The following is a 26,228-nucleotide window of genomic DNA, read 5'->3' on the forward strand; positions in this document are numbered from 1 at the left end:
CCGATTAGGATGGCGGTTTTTCCGCATCCTCCGGGCCGGCGGAAGTGTCCGCCGGCCTGGAGGATGCGGAAAAACCGCTGCGGAGCCTCCAAAGACCCACCGCCAAATTAGGATGGCTGGTGGGTCTGGAATTCCGTCCGCCGCTTTTCCGCCGCGGTCGGCTTCCGACCGTGGCGGAAAAGCTATAACATGGCAGGCGGTGTCTATGAGACACCGTCCGCCATATTAGGATGTTCGTGAATACATGCTTTTCCACGGCGGCTTTTCCGCCATGGAAAAGCATACGGACATTCACTTTGGGGGCCCGTTGCGGGCCCCCTGGGTGAATGGGGGGTGGGGGGTGCACATGGGGGGTACCTATGGTACCCCCCTGCATTTGCGTGCACAAAGCAGCAGGCACCGTGCGGTGCCGGCCGCTTTGTGCATGTAAATGTAAAACATGCTTTTTTAACATTGCGGCGTGTGCAGCTTGAAGCTGCACCCGCCGCAATGTTAAATATAGAGGATGTGACCGCCACCCTGGCGGTCACATCCTAATCAGCACGGAGGGAACGCCGCAGCCCCTGCGGACGTTCCCTCCTCCTCAAGGGTGGCGGACGGACGCAAGTCCGTCCGCCATCCTAATCGGCCCCATAGTTTCTAAAATGTTCCACTGCCCAAATACAAGCTAGCAGCTCTTTTTCAATAACCGAATACCTTCTTTCTGTGGAGGATAAGGTCCTGGATGCAAATGCTACACACCACTCATCTTTACCTGAAAATTGACTCAAAACACCTCCAATCTCATACAGACTAGCATCCACAGTAATAATGCATTTTTTATTAATACAAAACGATTTTAAAGTGGGAGCATTAATAATCTCATCCTTAATCTGCTTAAAAGCTACATCTTGTTTGTCAGTCCAAATAAATTTGGCAGAATTTCTTGTCAACTCTCTAAGCGGTTCCATTTTGTTAGCAGCATTTTGAATACATTTGCTGTAATACTCACATAAACCAGCAAAAGAGAGTAACTTTTCCTTATTGTCAGGAGCTGGTGCTTTCACAATAGCATCCACAAGATTTTTCTTTGGAACAACCCCTTCTCCAGAAAGAGTATGTCCCAAATACTCAACCGATTTACAAAAAAATGTACATTTGCTAGCCTTAATCGTTAGTCCATATTGTTCTAACTTGGAACACACCTCCTTAAGGTGAGTATGATGTTCAGAATCATTCTTAGAAAAAATAAGTATGTTGTCTTGGAAACATTTGACAAATAAACTTAGATCTTTAAATATATGATACATAGCTCTTTGAAAGACCGAAGCGGCCGAATCCAAACCAAATGGCATTCTCCTGAACTGAAATAATCCATGTGGGGTGATAAAGGCTGTAAACTGTTTTGAGTCTTCAGTAAGCTCGATCTGATGATACGCAGACCTTAGATCCAATGTTGAAAACACACACGCACCATCCAACATACATAGCATTTCATTAATATTAGGAAGTGGGTGACAATCAGTAACCATATTCTTATTAAGTGCTCTTAAATCCACACATAACCTAATAATTTTATCAGGTTTAATTGCCAAAACAATGGTCGAAACCCACTCTGAACATTCCACCTCCTCAATTAGGTTTTGCTTCACCATAGTATCTAACATATCTCTAAGCTCATTCCTAATACTAATAGGAACCCCTCTAAGCTTTTGTTTAACCTGAACAGTATTAGGTTTAACCTTAATTCTGTGACTGAAACCATTCAATTTTCCTAACTTGTCAGAAAAAACTTTAGGAAAAGATTGGGAAATTTCATTTGACATAGGTAATACACTAGATTCCTCTGCATTTACAGCAAGAACTAACACAGGATCTTTTAATCTAGGATTTAACGTAACTCCTAATTTTGCTTGATCTCTCCATCCTAAAACATTCACACCTTTCCATGCAACATATAGTTTTATAACTGCAGCATTGCTTTTGATGGTAATAAGAACTTCCTTAAAACCAATAAAATTGATTTTAGAACCATCAAAGTTATAAGCAATAATATCTGGTTTACATAAAGTATTGATATCCACTAGGTCTCCAAATGATTCTATACAATATTCATGAGTAATAATAGTCCAAGGAGAACAAGAGTCCACCATAAGTTCTAAAACCTTCCCTAAAATATTTACAAAACTTTTCGGAGAAGATAAGTTATCAGTTTGTGTAATATCAAATGAATCTTGTACAGATACAACAATACCAGATTCTCTAATGTCTGAGTCATTTTCCCCTTCATCAGCAACAAATGATACATTACCACTAAAACGCTTAGATCTAGAAAATTATGATTTCTTATTATCATGAAAAGGTTTGGCAGAAGTCTTGCACATTTTAGAAAAATGCCCTGTGCGACCACATTTGTTGCATAGTTTGTTAATGGCTGGACTTTGTGGAAAAGAAGCAATGTGGTCAGGGTTGCCACATCTGAAACAAAAAAATTGTTTATTCTTACTATCATTTCTATTGGAATAATGACTTTTAGTTTCTTGTGAATTTACAGTGCTAACTTCACCGCTAGAGGTAGAAGGACTAGTAATGGATACCTTATCTAGTGACTTAATCCACTTATCAGATTGCTCAAGAGCTTTTGCAGTACTGATAGCCGTTTCTAAGCTTGGTTCACCCAAAATCCACAACTGTTCTTGAACTTTCTTACTCTTTATGTGCACAATAATTTGATCTCTGATCATTTCATCCGTCATAAGACCAAAGTTACAATGTAATGATAGTGCACGTAGAGCAGTAAGAAAATCATCAAAACACTCACTATCATCCTGACTCTTGTATAAAATTTGAATCTGTTGAGAGCCACACTAGTAATGGGTTTAAATCTACCTTCAATTCTTGAAACAGCTTCATCATATACATTACTATCACCACCTGACCTAACAGGCGGTAAAGTTCTAAAAACGAATTGCCCTTCTGAACCAAGGCAATGCAAATAAATATATTTTTTTCTCTCTGCAGACATCCGTTCTCCATCCATTGCTTTGATATAGGTAAAAAATTATTCTTTCCATCTTGTCCATGGAATTGGTGGATCGCCTTTGGACTGTAAAAATTTTGATGGAGGATCAAATTGCATACTAAAATGAGACTTGGCAAAAAGATCGCTTGGTCCTAGCTGATTTTTTATAAATGTTAACTACTGTATGAATTCTTCAATTAGGTGATCAATGTTCATGCTGTTGTTTTTAAACTCTTGCCACCATGTACTGCATATCTTATTGGGTACTCCCCGTTTTTTACTTATGTTGTATTTTATTATATATTATGCAGCCTGGTGACTTGTGGACCTTTTTAATGCTTGTACACTTTTATGGTTTTTGTGATTTAAACCGAATAAAGTATCTTTTGAACTTGAATAACAATTATATGTAGACTATATAAATAAAATTGTAAACTGCATATATACAGTTCACTGGAATAAAATAGAATAAAAACTATATATATAAAAGAAATCAAAATACCATCCTCAAATAGTACCAATAGTTGTTTCAAAATAAAGCTGAATCTAAATAAATAAATAATCAATGTAGATATTAAGTATATGTTCCAAAGTAATGTTCTCCTACATCCTCTAGATGGCAGTAATGTAATGAAGTTGCAGAATATCCTTCTTTCAGTCAAGAATGTTGAATAAATCTTGTGTATAGTTCCAAGATAAACATAAATTAGAATTGAAAGAGTTCGTTTTGAAACAGAGCAAAAAAAAAATACGATCTTCGTTGAAAACGGCAAATTTATATATATTTGTTGTATGGATAAAGTTATCTGCTAGTGCACAATGTTTATTCAATAAAACACGCCTAAGATATACCAGCATGTAAAATTGTACCTTTTTGTTCAGTGCAAAAACAAATGTCCTAACTTTACTTTACAAGTTACTATGGAAACAAAATGGCGGCAAGACGTTGTGCGTTATGACGCTATTGCGCTAATCACGTCGTGTGTAATGAAGCAGTGACAGCAAATGATGTATCACGCAGAGCCAATAACAGAATGACGTGTGCACAATGTCTCGAGCTTATCAGCCAACAAACGCCAAAAGTGTATTAAATGTGGAAAATGCCGAAAAATACAGCTCAGAATCGCCGGATAAAAACGTAGGAAGAATGTAGATCACTCCGCTTCTCCTCGCAGGTAAATAAAATGAAATTTTCCGTGGATTCTTTAAATTTCCGTTTTTCTTTGAATTTCTGCTTCTGTGCTTCCAAAAACGTGGCAGAAATACGATAGAAGTCCCTCGTCGCCAATATTATAATGAAGGAGGATCCAAATGTGATATAAATCCAAATATTTATTCCAAGTTAAGTAGAGGAAGCACAGCACGTCTGTACAAAGTAGATCTTCAATGATAATACAGTTTCTCATAGAATCTGGAACCCAAGATGTATAATGCAGGCACACATCATATATTCCAGGCTTCAGCAACCAGAGAACATGAATAGACATAGACAGCATAAACTAAATAAATAAAGAATGTAACAGTGTGTCAATTGAGTGTTTTTTTCGTCTCTGTTATTGCTATTTCTTTATGTTGTATATTTGTATATAGTTTAGCTTTATTGTGAGCGTGTTTTCATTTAGTAGTTGGTGTTTTTCGGTTATTAATTTTTGTGTTTATTATGTTTTGTTTTATCATAAATTTAGGTTATATTATATTATTGGTTTGTCTTTGTGCCTCGTTGCTCGTTTTTGTCGTCCGTTGACTCTACTTTTATATTATTTCTATGGACTCTTGGTGACTGTTCCAATATGGCCACGCTTTGCGTTATATGGACCGGTTCCTTTTGGTCACATGACATGCGCGGGCCGTGACGCGGGAGTACGCGGGGGCGGGACGCGTTGCTTGAAGTATGGCACCCGCGACCCAGATTCTTGCAGCGTTTTCTAAATAATTTGGACACGGAGATAGAGATCGGCGGTCGGGCGTATATGGCCCCTTCATTTTGGTAGGTTCAAAGAATCGGTGTGATTATTTTTGTCAAGTATTGTCCGCTTGTAGCTTGTGGTTCGTTATGGGGCAGCCCTCGTGGTTATGTTTCAGATAAATAGATAAAAACTTTTTTCATTTGTTAGAATTGGTAGTATTACTGAGCTTTGCATTTTGAGTGACTACGGGGGTATTTATTCTAAATTGCTAGCACCACATGGCGTACCTTCGTGTGGGTGGTATCTTTATCTGGTGCATGCCTGAAAGTGGAATTATTATGTTACACATGCGGGAACCCTACTTTGGTAAATTTGAAACTTGTCTTCATATTATTCATAGGTCGTGAATATTGTTCCCTTCTGGCTTACTTGAATGGTGGAGAAACATTTTGGAATATCTGTATAACACACAGCTGGAGACGAACATATCTCTAGCAAGGTATTGTTCTGTTATATGTACTCTATGATTATGTGGAGACTTGTACTAAACACGATGATATTTTAAACAAGGGAGTGATATGTGTTAATTTCACTTTTGGCACGGGGACTTTACCATAACAACAAGATACTTTGGTTTTGGACTATCATATTCATACCAGTAGAATTTGTTCATGTGGTGAAAGAATACCTGGAAGGAATTATTGATCACTTCAGGTAGGCGGATTATGCTTTGAGCTTTAAGATGAATGGTCATATATTGGAATGATTTTTTCCCCTGTACTAATCACTTCAGCTGCTAGATCTTATAGGACTAATAGGATTGTTTTAACTTATATAGGTTACACCTTATTGTGTGTGGAACTTTGGAATTGGATAATTACACTATTGGTATATAGAACTCCTTGGATTACCCGGAATACTCTATTAAGAGCGCGCCTTACACACATTCTCATTTGAGGTAGGCAGCGCAACGTCATTATTGTTTCACTTTAATGATATCAATGACCTGATTGAATACCGGCAAGGCCATGCACATGGATGTTTGTTACATTTGCTTTATTGGTTATCTTATGATGTGGGGTTTACTAACTCCTTGCTCCACTGTCCACTCGCTATTCGTACGGTTTTCATCTACACGTTGTTTGAAACCTTTTTTGTTCATTTCTTTCTTATAGCTGTTCGGATTTGAATGGGTGACATTGATGTTTAAAGAATAAATTACTTGACCATTTGGATATATACAGAGTTCTCAATATATGGTGGTTCTACAATTACATAAGGTACACTCAGACTCTATTCTTTTTGTTGTTCCAATTTCCTGTGTATAAAAAATTTGAGAAGATATTTAGATACCTAGGAGTTGGTTTAGCTAGTGTTTATATTATGTATTTTATATGTGTTTTGCTGTGTGAGGTTGTGGCCCTCAAAAAAGCCACACAATGAAGACACAACTATATGTAATTTTTATGTGTGTAGCTCTATTGTATATGTATTTGATATGTATTTATATGGTTGTTTGTATTTGTGTATATGTTTTGGTATACACGATTGTGACATTCTATTTTTATGTATGTTTGAATATTACAGCCCTGAAGAAGTTCTGGTATTCAGAACGAAACGCGTTGGCTGATGGTTCTTTTTGATATATTGAACAAAGAAAATAAAAGCAAACTGAGCAAAATATCAAGACGTCATATTACAACAGAGACTCCAAGAGATTTGAGTTTATTGAAGTCCGTTTGAGTGGTGCTGAACAAAAAACTCTTTGTTAAACCCACCATGACATGTGAGTGTGAGCTTAAGGTAGGTGGAAATGTAGCCGCATTAGCATTAGATTGGCAACATCATGGAAAACTGTGTGTATATACTAGAAAATCTCATTTAGATACTTATTTCATAGGTAGGAGTGAATGTGATCACGTTTTTGAAATCCGTAGGAAATGTGAACTTTATTTAGATGGAACAGATCCTATTATTCCAGGAGTCTACTATATTTGTGGGAAGAATGCTTAATATTGGTTATCTAGGAGATGGTATGGCACATGTTACACGGGGGTAGTTTTTCCAAAAATCTATTATGTGGGACAATTTGATGAACGAACAGGTGAAGAACATGTGAGAATTAAGAGAGGTGCCAGTGCTAGTGAAATTGGGGGAGATATATTTGTTCCCATAACATTATTTGTACAAGAGTGTTACTGAATTTGCATAAGATTAGTAAGCTCTCCACTGTAGGTGATAAGCTGTCCACTAGTAAGGTTGGAAGACTTTTAGTTACAGATACTGAGATGGTAGCTATCAGATCAATGGTTATGCAGAATAGACTTGTGTTAGATGTTCTCCTTGCAGAGTCTGTCGCCTGTGAAAAAGTTTAATAATGTTGTGCTTACATTCCTGACAAGAGTAAGGACTTCAAGAGATGCGTTAAGAACATTGCTGACTTAAAGAGAGACGTGAAAGAGTTGGAAGCAACAGGTGCTTGGGAAGCAATAGGTAATGAATATTCTGCTTTAGGCAGATGGTTTGGAAACTTAGGGAGTGGAATAGTTGGAAGCATTTTGAAACCCTTAATGAGTATCGCTCTTTGTGGATTTTTCTTGTTTGCAATTCATAAGCGAAACACAGGCTACAACGTTGCACAGATGTATGAGGGAAACAAGAGAAAAAGAGCACACATAGAATTAGAAGGCAGACAGTGTAAATACTATAATGACATGAAGTTTTTAGAGGAAACCAGAAAAGATGATGAAAGCAATCAGATTGTGATTTGTCCATCAGATAAGAGATACTTATCTTGATGTGATGGTTCAATTCGTCATCAGAGGGGGAACTAGCGCAGCATAATTTTGGCTCCATCCTTACACGTCACAAATACACAATATATAGCTGCTATTGATTTTTTAATCCTTTAAGGTTTTAAACCATCCTCCTTAGTTTGCAATTAATGTAGATGATTTTAGACTTCACTCATGTTCAGAAGAGAGAACCAGAAACTCTTCTCTGAGCATCAAATTCTGTCATTGATCTTTTGTATTGCTGTGACTAACTTTTTGTCTGCCTTATTCTGGTACACCTGAACTTCTTTAGGAGGCTGGGTTAGCCAGTTGTTATTCTGTATCTACACGGCATGGTAGAGAGATTTATTTACCTTACCCTGACTACTAACTGATAATAAACCTTTTAACTATAGTCACTGATTCCTGGTCCTTATTGTGTAGTCAAAAGGGTTGCACTGTTAGTGAGATTGTTTGATTAAATGCTAGCTCCCTTTAACTCTCAGTCAGCGAAAAAGGTATATCAAATAACAAATGGTAAGAGGGTTGACCCAGCGCTGTTTCAGGCTGAATCACAAAGGAAAGGGGGTTTCCAATGGGTATCCTCCTCTCTTTTGTGAGCTTGTACTGAATGTATAAATAGTTTTCAAATGCAATTGCGGTTGAACATCATTGATCTATCAAGGATCTGCAAAGGAGAGTGGCAACACATTTGCAAAGTCCCTCAGGGACTGCTTCCACTCTGTAAGAGAATATGTGCCGGGGACCACATTTTTCACAAAAAACCTAGTGGCTCCACAGTTGAATTTTGGAGTTGCTGAATACCAAGTTAGATAGTCTTGATTTCACCTCATACTTCCTTCATCAACCAACATACTCTCATGGATGTTGATTCACCTAAATGCCAGTGGTAGTGGAAGTGTGAATAAAGAACATGTGGACCAGGGTCAATACACACTGTGTAAAAAGTTGTCCTATTGGACACATTTGAAATTGGAAAACTCTTGCGTACGTTTGAGGAATACACCACCTAATTCTAAGATTTAGTGATTATCACACAACATCAGTGTTAAACAGGAAGCACAGGAAAGACCATAGATTCTATCAAAAGTATATATTGGGCCAATTCAGATGCAATGACATGTGATGAAGTTAATATTTTGAAAACTACTCAGTTACGATGGTGAATGTATATACAACTTATATGACACAAGCCACTGTACAAATCACACTGGTTGTATACACGATTCTGAACAAGTCATAACAGAGTAGTGTGAACCAGTGCACTATCCCTATCAATTCACTTTTATTAGCCAGCCAAGAGGGAGTGTTTGTCAATGTTTTGACCCAGTTTATTAGGGTCACTTCAGGGAAGTCTTTTGACTATTTCAACTGCATATGACCAAGACAGAAACCGGAAAGAATCCTAAGTCCCAGTGCTAAGTCCTTCTCACTTAGTAATGATATAATTAAATGATTGCCTCACCACATTTGTGTGAGTCTCAAGGCAAATTGTGATCCTCCACTGTATCTCTCGTTATCTGACGTAGATAAAACTGTACACAATGATATACCACTTACTGCCTGATCACACCATTAGTCCCAAATGAGCTCCCCCACATGAGCACACCTGTATCCGTGCACCACCATCAGCTTCATTCCATCCTCAATACTCGCTCTGTGAACTAATGTGAGAAAGTGGGTTATTGGTTGACTGGGGTGTGAACCCTGGTCAAGCAACAATATTTGTCATTGTGAGGTATAAACCAGCCCTAAATTAACCAGTGCTCAGCCCTCTGGTAGCTTGGCACAAAGCAGTCAGGTTTAACTTAGAGACAATGTGTAAAGTATTTGTGCAACACTTCAAACAGTAAGACAGTGAAAACACCACTGCAAAAGGATCACACCCCAAATTTTGAAAGATAGAGCAAACTGTTATAATTAAAACAAGACCAAAATGACAAATGACCAATCAGTAAAACCATAGTGATGAATTTGTAAAGATTAAAGTATAAAATAGCGCCAAAAAGCATAACACACCAACTAGGGATATCTGGTCGCACTGGACAGGGTCAAGGTGACACTTTCAGGCTCGCTACAGTAACAGGGTTAGGACCACTGAAGTGTCTCACTTGCATTGAAGGGGGCCAAGAGGAGCAGAGAGAGCATCACAGGCCGCTTCTGGCATTGTGCAAAAAGCAGGCCAGACATCGCATAACTTCCTGCTGGCGGTAGCAGTGGCGGCCGATGCTGGAGTGCAAAGAATAGGGCTGACGGAGCTTCGGGCAATTCGCGTTGTGAGTGGCAAGGTTTTGGTGCAATGATTAAAGAAAAATGGTTCTGTCGGGTGGAACTGGCATAGAATCTACGTACAATAAATGTAATTAGAAATGATATGTTCTCTTAGCACACAGAATATCAAGAACAGTACTCAATGAATCAGCCATGCGCTCAACGTGATTGGATCAAGTGTTTATCAAAATTACTTCATTTTATGATAAACAATACACTTCTTACAAAAAGACTGTGAGATATACTTATTTACAAGGAATTGTTAAAGTGTCTATGGGTGACATAGTGAGAAAGTAGTGAACAATATATACAGTGTCAACAAATTATATATAAATGTTTCTTTTAGGAGAGGCCAGAGTTTGACTTTGATCCAGGATATTCTTCCCTAGTATAGAAACCCGGTCAATCTGGACCTAAATAGTGCGTCGACGTTTCGACCCTATAGTGCCCCTGTTGGTGGTTACGGTGGGTCTTCCTCAAGACAGGGATGCGGAGTTTATATGTACACAGTCCTCATAGGCTGGAAAGATCAAAGCCTGTGGCGTTGAAGCACAGTGGCTATTTCATCTCTGTGTTGCGGCTGGGACGAATTACAGCCAGGTGCAGATTTAGCTCAGTGACTAAAGAACTGCTCCAAATTGTATGATTCCGGATAATTCAAGGGCGAACGGAAGGAGCGAAGTCTCATCCATCGGCAGCAATAATGCGAATCAAGTTTCTGTGCAAGCAGGCCCGTTCGCAGACAGGAAGAGCCCAATAGTTTGAATTCAGCTCTCGTGAGCCGCATCTAATGATCCAGGAGGTGCCACTTGAGGGTTAGAAACGCACTGCAGATCGGTCCACGGACTGATACAGGAAGTCGGGGAGCTTTTTTGTCCCTGAAGTTCTGATCAGAGGGCCAGAAGACTAGCCCTTGGAGTCACTCTGGTAGCCCTAAGTTGAAGATAAAGTTGCAGGTCCAGTTATTTCTTCCCAGGCAAGAGGGCAGAAGACAGTAGTTCAGTTCAGCAGTTCCTTCAGAGTAGCAGTCCAGCAAAGTCACAGTCTTTTCAGCAGCACATTAGTCAGTCCTTCTTCCTGTCAGAGTATCCACAGGTCCAGAAGTGTACAGTAGAGTTGGTGTCTGAAGTCCAATATTTATTCCCTGTCTCCCCTGCCCTGGCTCCAAGCTGGCTGCAATGACAATGTGGGGTTGTTAGGCCCATTATGTGACAGCAGAGCACAGGCTATTCTGTTGCAAGTGGGGCTGTGCTCATCTGCCCCATCCTGTCAGTAGATAGCCCATTCAGGCACACCTAGTCCCTCTATTGTGTGACTGTCTGGGAGAAATTCCCAAAAGTCTGGCAGTTACATCAAGTCATGTGACCCATGACAGGCTGCAGTCACAAACTGACTAAAGGCAGGAAAACACAAACTTTCTAAAAGTGGCATTTTTGTAATTGTAATGAAAATCTGACTTTATCATTAAAGAGGGGTTGTCATTACAAATTCATAGACACTGCACATGACAAAGCCACCTGCTTCCGATTGGAAATGACAGCTTATTAAATGTTTAAGGAATCCCCAATATTATTCAATGGGAGGGGTAGGCCGCAAAGTAGTGAAAAAATAATTTAAGAGTTTTTCACTACCAGGACATGTAAAACACAAAAGTACATGTCCAACCTTTTAACTGAACAGCATCCTGTCCTACAAGCTAATTAGGGCCTACCTTGTGGGTGACTTATATCTAATAAAAGGGGAATTTAAGGTTTGGCAAGGGAGTTTGAATGACAAGTCATCATGGCAGTTTAAAACTGCTTTCAGGCTGCAATGGCAGGCTAGACACTTGTTTAAAGTGCTACTTAAGCTGATGGCACAATCAGCGCTATAGTCCCACTAGTAGCATTACATATACAGGTCCTGGGCACAAGTAGTTACACTCTACTTAGGACTAATAAGTAAATTAAATATGCCAATTAGGTATAAGCCACTGCAATCATGTTTAAAGGAGAGAGTGCAACCACGCTAGCACTGGTTAGAAGTGGTAAAGTGTACAGAGTCCTAAAGCCAGCAAAAACGAATTCAGCAAAAATAAGAGGAGTGACGGCAAAAGGTAAGGGAATGATTCTTCAGAAAGAGCCAAGTCCAACAGCTACCATATTCATGCAGTGTCCCACCTCATACAGTAAAAGACCTATAGCTCCTGTTGTGAAGGCCAAACTCTGGTGGTAGTGGTAGGGCAAGTGACATCCTACACCCTTCGACCTTAATGACATAACAGGAAAATACATCATATTAGCTTTAGCCCTTATTTTTCCCAATAAGTCATGTCACATGAGCTTAATCATGATGACATCACAAAAAAGTGACATTGATACCATTCCATAATAACTACATAATCAAAATAAAAACACAAAATGGATCAATGTCTCTTTTAAATGCCACCTATATTAGGGTGTATTTGACAATAATTGGTTTAATACTAGCTTTCATGTGTTAGCCGGACCTTTTCTTGGGGATTTTTGCTGGGATTCTCCTCATAAGAAAATGTGGAAAACATTGGATGAAATGGTGCATTTTAAAGAGCGTACATTAAACAGTCAAGTCATTTCATGGTGTGCCAAGCACATGAAACCCGGCGCTCCCCAGGAGCTGATACAAATGTTTTCAATAGCCACCATACTTCAAAAATTACCTCCATGTGCCAGGTCCAGAATTTTGTTGTGCTTGCTCCCCTTATGCTATTGTTGTCCCTTTAGGCCAAAATACTTAGAATATACCAGTTTCAGAATTGTGCTACTAATGCTATCCATGCACCATAGATGACTTTTATATAAACAATCATATCAGTATTTCAGGGCCATCATTTTGCCATGGTTCTTCTTCTGCTGTATGCCACAGTTATTCTCCCTCGTGCCAAGAAGAACGTCAAATGTGACAGCACCAGCATTTTCCCACCGGTGCTCCCTTATCCCAGAATTTCCTCAGGTATGTCAGCATTTTCCACAGGTACCCCCATATGCCAAGAATTACCCCTAGTATGCCAGTGCCAGGTTTTTACCTAGGGATCCAATTAGAGCAAGAATTGCCACCAGGAAGACAATGCCAATATTTTGACACAGGTGCATGTCATGCTAAGAATTGACTCCAGTTTGCCAGTGCAAGTATTTTGCCCTCTGTAAACCAAGAATTAACCTCAGCATGCCAGGACCAATTGAAGTCCTGCAAACATAATGCCAAATTCTCACTCACACTCATGTAAATTCACTCACACATTTATTCTCACTCATTCTCACATTCATTTTCATTCGCTTGCACTCAGTCACGTATTGTCATTCCGTCTTCTGCACTTACTCTTTTGGTCACTTCCTTATTCTCACTTACCACTCACTCTGATTCACTTATAAATTCACACTCACTCACATTTACTCTTGTTCTCACACACTCATTCTTTCTCACTCACCTAGACTTAATCTTCCTATCACTAACTTGCTTTTTTCTTGGTCTGACTTACTCATTCACACTAAATTACATTCACTCACTCCCTCTCACACTATCAATACTTCACATTCCTTCTTACTCACCTGCAGTCACTCTTATTATCACTCCTTCTCACTCACTCTGACTCTTGCCTACAGACACGCAATGTCACTTATTCTTGCTCACTCTCGGGTTCTCTCATTCATCTTCACTCCCAAACTCAAGCTTACACATACAGACACACATACTCACATAGACACACACTCTCTGTCATGTAAACATCCTCTCACTCGCAAGCACATGCGCTGCATGCATTTAACAGCATTTCCTTTACTTATCACAGCTGCTTGCAAAAGTCTCATTCTAGCTAATTGTACTTCATGTTTATTACACTGACGCTGCATAATAGAGTATTATTTCCTATTGATAAAATAAAAAAAATGACAGTAAACAAGGGGAGTGAGGCCTAACTGACATCCATAAGGATAGGCTGCCCCTGTGTAGTTGGCACTGATTTTGCCACCTCTGAGGCCAGTCGACTCAAAGACAATGCCAGGAATCATAAGGGGCAAGCCATGGGCACATCTGCGACTCATATCACCCCTTAAATGATGTCCATGTTTTATTCTCCTTGTCCGTTTATCTCACTCTTCCAGGTTCTTTTTCATCTCTGCTTTATCCCTTTGCCAATATTTTCCCATCATTTTCTACCTCCACCTTCCCCCTTTGCTCCCTTTCTCTTGCCTCTTCAAAGTCTGATGATTAAAAATAAGTCATAGTTCCCCCCCAGAAAATGCCACAGGGCCCCATCTTTAACTACTGGTTCTAATTAAGCACTGGCAGGCTGGATAAAAGCTTTAACAGATAGGTAAAAAAAATGAAGCTCAGATGTTGGTGTTTTTCTGTCACAGGTGAAAGCAAAATTAAAAGACAGCATGAACTGAGACATAAAGAAATACATAAGGCGTGAGAGGGCAGGAGGCTTTTTCACCGGACCCAGAAAATGTATTACCCCTGAATGGTATACACACATTGACAATGGCAGTTTCTCCATTATGGACTCCGGGTTTGCACCTTCTGAAATTCCCACATGTTTACTACAAAATATATTAAACAGATCAATTTATGTATTTCTGAACAGTGAGCAAGAAGACATGCAGTATGTCAAAATTCTGCAATGTGATGCATGACGCAGGGCTTACTTTTCTAAAGCCCTTCTGTTTCATGATAGTCTATGGTGGTATCCACTGTAACCTTCATGACGGTTACTGGAGTTGCATGCTCCATCCCTGTATGAGGGCAGAAGTCCGTCTTTCACAGGTAATGATCCCACCCTTTCCCATTTGTCACAGGGTAGGACTGGATGCGAGCGCGAACGTGAGATTTGGTGCCTCAGCCTCCGTAGTAGTAAGGGGCCCATTATGTCACCACCAGCCTGGCGGGGCAATCCGCCTGCCATCGACTCTCGTTTCCCCCCCGCCATATTAGTAGGGGGGCCTTGCGGCCGGGGCGGAAAAGGAATAATATGGTGGCGGTGTCTATCAGACACCGCCAGCCATATTATGATAGGCATTTCACAATGCCTTTCCGTGGCGGCAATGCCGCCACGGAAAGGCATACGGACTTTCGGGCCCCCAGAGTGAAGGACAGTAGGGGGGTGCACACGGGGGACACCTGTGGTACCCCCCTTCATTTGCATTTACAAAGCGGCAGGCACCGCGCGGTGCCTGCCGCTTTGTAAATGCAAATGCTGGAAAGCATTTTTAGCATTGTGGCGGGCGGTGCAGAGAGCACCGCCCGCTTCAATGCTAAAAATACAGGATGTGCCCGCCACTATGGCAGGCACATCCTAATACCACCCCCGGGACCCCCTCCCTTATGGCGGGCGGTCCCAAACCCCGCTAGGATGACGGGCGGACAAAGTGTTACAATGCTAAGCTTGTATTAGGTATATTGTTGTGGTCACACTGACCTCTCCCACAGTAATATCTCAGGCCTTGACCGTAGGTCGCTGGCCCCTTTAGAAGTGGAGCTGCAGTATTTATTCCCCAGTGAAATTAATTGAAAAGACGAGCAGGGGTTTTGCTCCCTTGCAAAGTTGATCCAAATATCAGACAAGCTTAAACGGACAAACATGTCCTTATAATTCCCTGATTTGTAGAATACCAAAAAAATGTCATGTGTAGAATATGACATGCGCACTTGCTGCTTATTACGGTCCTTTTCTGTTTAGATTGAGCGGTGCAATGAGTCTAAAATGTTGAATCCCAGCTCTGAAAACTGTCACTCGCTGTACCATGCTTGATATGTGTGGTTGCGTTATTATGGGGTTCTGGCTCTGTCATATGGAAATAAAAAGGGCCCTCTCTTCATACCCTTAACATTAATGCCAACAACACAGATTGATTTCCGAACGATGAATGTTAAAAACGTTAAGGTAATGCATGTCAGCAATTAATTTCCTCTTTTGTTTCAAACGTTTGACTTAATCTTGCATTCTCCAAGAGTTTTAGCTATAATAATAATCCACATTTGTAAAGCGCACAATCACCCGCAAGGGTCTCTAGGCGCTGGGGGCCGTCGGGAAGATTAAGCAAGCTATTGCCCAGAGTCACACGGTGCTGAGCTAATCTGCCGCTGGTGCTGGGGATCGAATCGTGATCCCCAGATTCCGGAGTCAGTCGCCCTAGCCGTGGCGCCACACCTCTTCCCTCACGGCACCACACCTCTTCCCTTTTGTGAGCTATGTCCATCATGTTGTGTTTCTGTCATTTTTGCTGTGCGCGTTCTTAGTTTTTTATAGTGCATACTTTGAGTCATGCAGGGGGTGTTTATAAACAGCTTTGATTAAGTGCTCTGGTGCTGAGGGTGAAGGCATCATGAGCTTTTCAACACAGTGCCTGGCAGAAGGTTGACATCTCTGCAGAGCACACAGAGTAATGGTCATGTATTCCAGTTGCAATTCAAATTCTGTCTAAATGTGTGTGAAGGGAGTCCACAGTTGTCAAAATATTTACAAGGCAAAAGTAAAAGAAAATAAAGTGCTTATGTGAGTGAGTGCAGTGTGTGTTTGTAGGCGGTGAAGTGAGTGAGATGAGAGGAAGTGCATTGGTGGAGAGTGAAAAGAGGGTGCTGAAGAGGAAAATGATGAGATTGAAGATGAGCAAATGAATGAGATGTGCAGAGAAAAAGGGCATATATGTCTATCATAAGGTGCACATAACTGAAGACCAAAACTCCTACCACAGGCCTCAATATTATTGAATTCAATTTCACAATTGAAACATTTTCAATGTGAATAGTTTAAGACAAGTCATTGTTGTTACTCTTTCACCTTAAACAGCTAAAAACCATTAACAAAGCCAACAGTACTGGCAGGTTTTAGGTGCACATCAGGTGTTGAGTTATTTATCTGAAGCAATAACAGTTCAGAGAGTAACCAAAATACCGGTTGGGTGGCTCATTATGGGAATCACAGAAATGTATTTTACATGTTCCCTTTTAGAGGCTCCACATTTTTTCCATCCCACTTAAAGGCGTGTCTGCACATATTTTTCACTTGCCTGATTGCAGCCGCAGCTGTATTCAACGCCGGCCACTTTCAGATGTCACCAGCTGCCACTGAATATTGGCAATGTGCACAGAAGACGAAATGACATATTTCCTGCCTTGCAAAGTTCCAAGCTGGATTGTGCTCACTGCTTTCCCCTGCGCGCTGAGTGATCATGTCTTTTCTTGTCTGACTGCAGCCTGGGGGAGAATCTAGGAGGCTGCTATAAAGTACTCAATATAGGTGGTGGAGATGAAGGCTAACTTTCTTGGAAACTGATTCTGCTTCCCACACAAGGCTGACACGCGTCAATGGGGACTAAGAAAAAGTTCCTAGTCACTTTCCATGACATGCCTTCTTTTCAGCCATGTTTATATTGACATTTATATGCCCTTTATCTCATTCTTTTGATTAGGAACTTATGTTTGCTTTTCTTTGACTAGTTTAAAGATGTCATGATGGCAGGAAATTCTTTACTTGAAAATGACTTCAAATTATTAATTGTGCCATCATTTTTGGCGCTTTTTTAAAGCGCAATGGAGCAGCAAAGGGTAATGTTTGCAAAGTATCCTTGGTGCAAACATAGGCTCAAACTGGGGGAGGAATGTGGTGGGTGCAAGCACATAAGAATGGAACACATGAATCAGTCTATTGGGGACAGACGGTGCTTAATCTGTAGTAGAACATTGGAATGTTGAGAGCTCCATTGACATAACGGCCAAGGTTTCAGATTGCTTATGCGTGACATTTTCATAATTTCAGTGTAATTATGAGTGACATTCAACGACTATAAGTGACACTTTCTCACAAGCAAAATCAAACAATGAAGAGGAATATATGAATATGAGAAATTATACCTATTTGAGCAACATAAAACTTTAATAAGAGCTTAAAACTGCACCAGAAATGGAAAGGCACTAACCTGGTAAAAGGCAGTAACTGGCAGCTACCCCTCATCAAAAACAGTTTTGCTAATATATGTGTGGGTCAAGTTCTTTCTGTCCTTCTCCCCTTTTGCCCTCTTTCTTGCTTTTTCCCTTCTTCCCACTATCTCATTTCCCTCCCTTGTACTCTTTTTCTTCCTCCTTCCTCACCCCCTCACACCTTCCCCCCGTCGCTGCAATCTGGACCTAAAAGCGCTATGAAGCAGTCAGCACTGTCCGTTTTCTAGTGCTTTTTTCAAATCAATCAGTTAGCCAACCCTCCTCCCCCATTAGTCACTCCCCACTTGTTTGCCAAAGTCAAAAGCTCAACCAGAGGGGAGAGCTTTTGGCTTTGCCAATACTTGGTATATCTACTCTTCCTCTGCATACTCTGAGCCACACCTCTGCCCAACAACTGCTCAGACACTGCAGCGTAACGCTGCGTCCCCATAAACCTCTTTTTCCTTGGACAAAATTATATTATTTGCAACGTCACCGCGCCCATTCACTCGGGGAGAAAAACATGAAGGCCGGCTACATTAATGAACAAAAGAGACTTGCAAGCAGCCGCGGTCTGTGCAGGTAACAGCGGTGGGGCAGTGGGACCGGGTAAGGGGGATCTTGGAGGCCAATTAATAAATAATTAATCTTCCCTCTGCATCGTCCCTCAAAATCCCCCCTTACCTGGCCCCACCACTGTTACCTGCACGGACCGCGGCTGCTTGCAGGGTGCTTAAAAAAAGCGCACGCTGTGATGCAAGTTCCTATGTCCTGCAAGCTCCTCTTGCTGGACAATCAGTGATGAGGGGCTTTTAGTCACAGCAGACTGCCCCAATACATCCCCCAACCCCCCTGAACTGACCAAGATTGTGAGCCTCTCTGGCAGTCACTTCTGCCTGTATCGCTCTTAGCTCCCTGTGGCGCCCCCTTAAGAGCGCATTTTTAACAAAGAGCAAGGGAACTTGGCACAGGCTTTTCGCCTGGAATGGCTGCACTTCTCCCAGCATCTCCCTGCTCCTCTCTTGGCACTGGCAGTGTGTGCGAGCAGCAGGGAAAGGTATGTGTGAACAGTTAGGGGACAAGGATGCACTCTCCAGAATTCATGTAGTGCTCTCTCGCTTGGGCTGCTTCCTGCTGAGTGATTCCGCGGCTGCTAAAACACAAGACCTACAGGGCAGGCAGGCAGTAAACTGTTCCATCCAGCTATAGTGCCCACACCGCCATCCGCTCCCACCCAACATCATACACATTTTGCCCATATAATGATTACACTGGACACATTGTTCATGGGTGAGAACTGCTGCAGGTTTATTTTCATACAACAAGCGTATGACGTTTGATGGGTTATCTTACGGGTGATCCAAGGCAGGCAGCCCCTCGCTGTCCCGCCTGCCCAACGAGCCAGCCAGCACAGTGAGTCGACGCTCGGACAGTGCAGCACCTTGTAGATCCTTATCTTATACTCCCTCCCCCCCTTTCAGGGCGGAGCGGTATGGCACACCCTGGTCGGTTCAGGCCCCCCGACCACCCGAAGGACTAACGGGGCGCCGTCGTAGTTTTCCGGAACCTCCTGCAGCTCCCGGTCCTTGGCTCAGGCACCCTTACTGTGCCAGGCAGAGGTACCCTTACAGTACCAGTCTGCCACAGAGGTACCCTTACTGTACCCGTCTGCCTCCAGATCACCCTGTAACTCCGCCTACAACACAAGAAAAAACATTAAAAATATTCAACATGTCCGCGCCGCCTGTCCAGCCGCTGGGTACGAGGATAGGGTGGGTGCAGCGCTCAGGCGGGCGGACAGGAACCGAAGCAGAACAGAGGCAGAACTAGGGGCGGCCGGAGCTTAAGTACCTGGCCCGCCCCCACTGTAAGGTCCTCCCCTGGCCACGCGTCCCCAGGGAGGGGCAGACGAGGCTCGCCGCGCCTCCTTCGAAGCCCTGGACAGGGGGGGGGGCTACGACTAGTGGCCACTAAGGTGGCTGCCCTGCCAATGTCCCCCTGCGTGGGACGCGGTCAGCGGCATTCCTGGGGTCCCTGCTGGCACGGGTGCACAAGGCCGTAGCCCAACACAGACTGTAGCACAACACACATAGTGAAGCAGCCACGCCTGAACTGGGAGATCCAGCAACCACACGTGGGTCTCAGAGAGGCCAGGTGGGAGCAAGAAACAATGTATCCATGTGTGGCATGCTACCATGACTACGAAACCTAAATTCAATCACAGGGAGAGCGGCAGTGTTGCGCACAAGGCTGTATTTCGGTGCCTCATGATCCCCAAAGGGAGTCAGGGAGCTAAGCTACATATGCGTGACCAATGCATTTTAATGCGGTGATGCGGACATCTGCATTACATTGCGTCTTATGCCTCATGCATGGTACTTGGCAGGGCTGCACAGCTGTGAAAAAGGCTTTGGAGGCGAGGGGTTTTCCACCCCCAAGGGCTCCGAGAGGTCTTTGTTTCACTATTTAGAACATTCTGTCCAGATGGGGCAGAATGTTCCAGTAGCTTTATAGCCCAAAGTAGCTGGGCTATACAGGCCTGCTCCCTTTTTAAAGGCCCTCATTTCATGTCTGTGTGGGCCTTTAATGGCCGGTGCAGCCCACTATAAACCTATAATAAAAACCGAAGTAGAGGGGCAGTTTTCTGAGGAGCCTGCTGCTGACACTGCACAGTCCTGGGATTGTTGAATACAAAGTCTGCCTAGTCTTGATTCAACGTCATGTGTCTTTCTTGCACCACCCTACACTTCTCTCTTTATCTCATTTCAGAAGGTTCTTTGTTCCCCCTATTTTCCCATGTTTCTCCTCCTTTCTTTCTTTTCTGTATTCCCCTCTCTTGCTTTGGCTCTAAGTCTGATGATTGAAAATGTGTCCTGATGCCCAAAACCTAGTGCCAGTGTACACTACTTGCAAACACCAGCAGAAATAAAGCACTGGGGACAGATGAGAGGACCAAAAACATAAACGGATGCACACGTAGGAGCCTGAATAGGGCTGTACACACTAGGGTTTAAATCCAAACAAGCAAAAAATGGTTACTGGTACCTAATCAGTACGTCTGCAAGGAGCAGCCTAAGTGGGAGTGGAGAACCATGTAGGCTTTGGCAATACATCCATGAGTATCACATTCTGCAGAAAGCACCTTAAGGCAAATAATAAAACTTTTTTGCGTGTATAGCGATCTTTCCTAAACTTCTGGAGACACAAAGAGAGATACACTTTGGTAGAGGGATTTTTAAAAGTTTATACATTTAGAACCTCATCTCAAGAAGTAGGATTTTGCTGGAAATAGGGGAATAGGCAACGTTTTTAGGTGTATGACTCATTCAAAGGTGGGGGGCAACTGTGACACGTGTAAGGGGTATCATTGAAAGTAAAAGTGATGGGCTGATGGACTGCTGGAAACGCTGGGGGGCAAGATGAACTGGCAACCTTATGGCTTATCCTTTTGATCCTGATGCTCCCCTGGTATCAGGCTCATTTTGGACTGTTCTGCTAGTCAAGGTTAGTTATTTTTTTTAAACTTTACAATTTCACAAATAAATTGCTTGAGTATAAAATCGAATCCATGCAAATAGATTAATGCATGGAGGTGATTAGCATTTCAGTGTTATGGCGGGTAGAAGAACTGCCTGGGGTTGGGTCGGCAGCTCCTGCAGACCAAGGCATGAACGATCATCATTCAGGTATCACAGAACCAGGAAGTATGACGATTGGATCAGTCCGCATAGTGCTGCACCACCATGTCCATGGTCTACCTGGTCTGCCCAAGCCAGTCTCCTTTAGCCTTGCATGCTTGCAAGCTGGAGCATCCGTAGTCCAGCCATTGCTATGTGTGAAACCTCACTTGAACATCAGTGATTCCATACGCTGCAGAGTGTTTCGGATCACAGACAATGCCCACACCAAATACAGGTGGGCTACTATGTGGTGGCACCAAGTGCTCTCCACACCGCCTGAGGGCAGGACCAAAATCCCAAGAGGTGAACCTAACAATAGTGGAAGGCTGCTGGCAAGACAACTTCCGCTCCCATTCTGGACTGGAGACACACAATCTCATGTACACTTGAGTGATAATTCGGTGACCTTGTCAGAATTTAATTTGAAGAACAGTGGATGGTGTAATGCATCTCCTCATGCATCTGCACTATGTGTACAGTGAGTAGAAGCTTGGACTTTCACAGACCCACATTTATAATGGTCACGATTGTCTCCCTGTGCTCTCGTACCCACCACCAGGGGGCCACATAGTGGGACTTTCCAGTCTTCTAATAAGCTTCCAGACCCTCCCCTGCATGCATATCCTGACTTCCAGCCATTTGGACACTTATTGGGAACTGACATCCATTCTTAATCCATGCCGGGTTTTGTGAAAGCCAGCCTGCTTATACTTGAAGCCAGCCTACTCATGCCTGAAACTCCATTACCCAGAATTCCCTGCTCACTGCTTTGTCTCCACCCCTGCAGGCCAAGGATGGGTGGAGGAATTCAGCTCACCTGTGGCTGGCTGCTGCTAACCTGCTCACACCTGCTGCATGTGATTACTGTGAGCTCTTATAAGCCCCAGCTCCCTTCAGGCCAAGGTTGGTCATTGTAGCTGTTTACTGGTGAGACTGATCCTTGTTTCCAGTGCTCCTGAGCTTTTGCTGTTCTTGTTTCCTGAGCTTTAGTTATGCCTTGTTCCTGACCTGCTGCTGTTTTCCTTGTTCCTGAATTAGCACTGCCTGCAGTGCTACCCTGACCCCTGAGCCTTAGTATTCCTTGTTCCTGAACTGCAACAGTTTCCTTCTCCTGAATTAGCACTGTTTGCAGTGCTACCTTGTTTCCTGAGTTCCTGAGCTATTGCTATTCCTTGTGCCTGAATTAGCACTGCCTGCAGTGCTCTTGTTTCATGAGTCCCTGAGCTATAGTTATTCTTTGTTCCTGTTCCTGGGCTTCAGCTATTTCCTGTTCCTGATTTGCACTGCTTGCAGTGCTCTCTTGACTCCTGAGCTGTAGCATTGTCCTGTTTCTTGAACTAGCACTGCCTGTAGTGCTACCTTGTCTACTAAGCTAAAGTAATTTCCCTGTTTCCTGAACTAGCACTGCCTGTAGTGCTACCGTGTCTCCTGAGCTAAAGTAATTTCCCTGTTTCCTGAACTAGCACTGCCTGCAGTGCTACCTTAACTCCTGAAGCTTTGGTAATTCCCTGTTCCTGAACCAGCACTGTCTGCAGTGCTGCCTTGACTCCTGATCCTTAGGTCACTTCTTGTTCCTGCCCCAATACTGCCTTCTATGCTTCTTTGTTTTCTTGATTCCTTAACCTGCACTGTTCTAGAATACCCTTGTAGCCTCCCCTTCTGTATATCCAATTCCAGTCCCTGCCTTTCTTCCCAGTTCCTTGGTTCCAGTTCTAGTTTGCTGTCTTTCGATTCTGCTGTCTTACTTTTGTTGCCTTTTATGTGTGTTACCTGCTTTCTGCCAATTGTGCCCTGTGATTTCCTTCCTTTCCTGTTAAGCACTCCTCCTTGCTAGCTCCTTGTCTATTGTGCTTGTGTTTAGTTCTACCCCTTTGCTGTTACTGCCTTGCATGTTCCTGTTTGATCGCCAGGATCCGTGGGCACAGCTGGCTACCTAAGTGGTGTTTCTTGTTCACTGTGAGTATTGTCTTTGAGTTACATTTATAACATCACCATAGGTATAAGCTCCACGGACCCTACCTTTGTATCCATATCCTACATGTGGGTATTTGCAGTCAGTACCTGTAACAGCAACTGTGGTAAGAAACTTACTGAGCTCCAGTCTTCCTGTGTGGCACTCCTGAGTGCTTTACCCCACATCCCCTTTATTGTTAATGTTGTTTCATATATATATCTTGCACATTTGTTCTGAGTGTAGTTAATCTGAATGCTAAATTGCCTCATGAGTGCCCTTCCTTTCTGAGTCTTAGCCATCTTGTTCCTTCATGCAGGATTCCCCTTTGGATCTCTTTTCTCCTCTAACTTCTTGTATGATCCTGGGAAGTGCTGTACTCCTCTTTCTGTGTACGTTTTTCTACCCAGTTCCCAGTCCTTGCCCAAGTCCCTGACTGTGTTCCCGCATAGTCCCGGACAGTCCCTGACACTAATGTTCTGAAATTAAGAGCAAGTTGGAGCATTTGCTCATGCAGCCTAGCCCAATTGTGAAGCCATGTTTTCTACTTGTGTATCAATGACTTTGAACCATACCCTCTCTCTTGTCCTTCTTTTGTCTTTCCTATGCCCTGAAAGCTTGAGCACAGAAGCTTCGGATATTGAGCAGGGAGCACTGTTGGGATAATGAGTTTGGTACCTAGGAGGACGAGGCCTTCACGTGACCCTGCAAATTCATGGTATAGTATCGTAAATGCTGACAGCGCTTATTGATGCTTGTTGTCTTCCAACACATTCTTGCTTGGATTCATCAAGGAGTTAATCTGATGATGGTTCTCATGTGTTCCCTGAATACCTTGCCTCTATTTTCTCTGGCAGTGGTCTTCCTCGTGTTTCTACATAGGCAGCTGAATGGTGCCTATGTAGATGTTTAATGATCTTCAGCTAATCTTGTAATTGGAGAGACAATTTCCCTGTTCATGGAGATGGGTGAAGCCCAGAGCCAAGGAAAAGGAGCACTAGCAATTTGTTGCATGTGAACTCCTTAATTGGGTACCTGTGCAAATAAAGGTGGGAATTATGCCACCCCGATAGCATGGGAATAGCTTCCCATTTGATTTATGAGTGTCTCGGTTCAATGGAAGTAAGTGGTTGACTGGCTATTCAATTGGCCATACAACACTGTTGATATTTGACTTGTGTCAGTACAGTGCTTAACCCCAGGAGCTAGCATCCACTATGAGCTGAAAGTGCTATCTTGTGTCAAGGTGTGTCAACACCTAGTCACTCTATAGAGAGCCATTCAGATTTTTAAATGCATGACCATTGACATCTCCCATGGAGCGTCCTTATTGACCAAGTGTCACAGTGATTCTGCGGTCATGCCTATAGTCGACATGAGCCTTTTGCTTCTGTCCCTAAGAAACTACAGACCTGCTGGGGATTAATGCTGGTTTAGTGCCATCCACCCATCAGGGGTCAGCTTTAATGCCTTCATATGAAAAGCAGGCCCGGGTGGAATTTATATTACTCAGGTGTAATTTTGTTTAATTTCAGTAATTTTGTATTCCGCTTGCGTCCTCGCTTCCAACGCATGGATTTATCTCGCACTAAGATATAGCACAAAATGTCAGGTATGATTTTGCATAAGTAAGCATATTTGCATGTGAGTTTTCTGAAATTAACCTAATTATTCAGAAGCAAAGTGCTCAAATAGTGCAAAATCCTAGTGAAATGATTTGTCTGAAAAATGTGACGGTCATTCACTTTTCTTGGTCTATTGTTAAGCTGCATTTTCTAATTCTGGTTGGCAAGGCACTCAGTTGGTTGTTTGTGGTGTCGGTGTTTGTGGGCTATATTGAAAAGTTTCTTGTCAACGATATTGAGCAGTCCTTGGGAGCTGCACTTGTTTGATTATGGTTGCCTCTTCAAATTGCTGAAACTCAACATCCACTTGCCATATAAAAAGGGATCCTTTAGTGCTGCTTTGCAAAGGGTTGGATTCTATGTGTAAGATGATGTTCTATCCTTGAGGATCACCATGCTGTGAACAGTTTGCTTCTAACTCAAAACAAGCAGTGGCAAAGCCAAACGGTCTGGCGTTTATCTGAAAGTGCCTTCATGCTTTCATTTATGCAGCCACTCATTCATTCAACCATGGGCCGAGTCACCCATAAATCCATTCATAAACGCTGGACTCATTCTTGCATGCGCCCACTCGGCTGTCCACAAGACCTCACATACAAAGTTTCCAATCAATGACAAAGCGCTTTGAGTTATTAGCGAGACCAATTGGCTTTGCTACTAGATTGGGAAGAGTGTGAGAGAGCTTCAGGCAGTGTGTGAGTGATAGGGAGTGATAAGATGTAGTGCTAGTGAGTGATGAGATGTGAGTGCTGTCGATATTGTGTAACGGTTAGTCTGTGAGGGGTGCAAGACTGATTCTGGTTTGAAGTGCTCGTTTGTGAGGGGTGTGAGAGTGTTATTAATGGTGGATGACTGCTCGTGTGTGAGATGTTCCAGTAGTAAGCCACTGCTGCTCCTTGAGGGTGCAAGAACGCTGCTGGCAAAGAGTGACTGCTGCACTGTGAGGGTATGAGAGTGCAGTCATTAGTGTTTAATCACTAGTCTGTGAGGAGTTTGAGTTTTCCCAGTAGTATGTGAGTGGTTGTGAGGGGTTTAGGAATGCTGTCAGTAGTGAGGGTTAGAC

The sequence above is a fragment of the Lissotriton helveticus genome, chromosome 10 (genome assembly GCF_964261635.1).
Source record: "Lissotriton helveticus chromosome 10, aLisHel1.1, whole genome shotgun sequence".
NCBI lineage: Eukaryota > Metazoa > Chordata > Amphibia > Caudata > Salamandridae > Lissotriton > Lissotriton helveticus.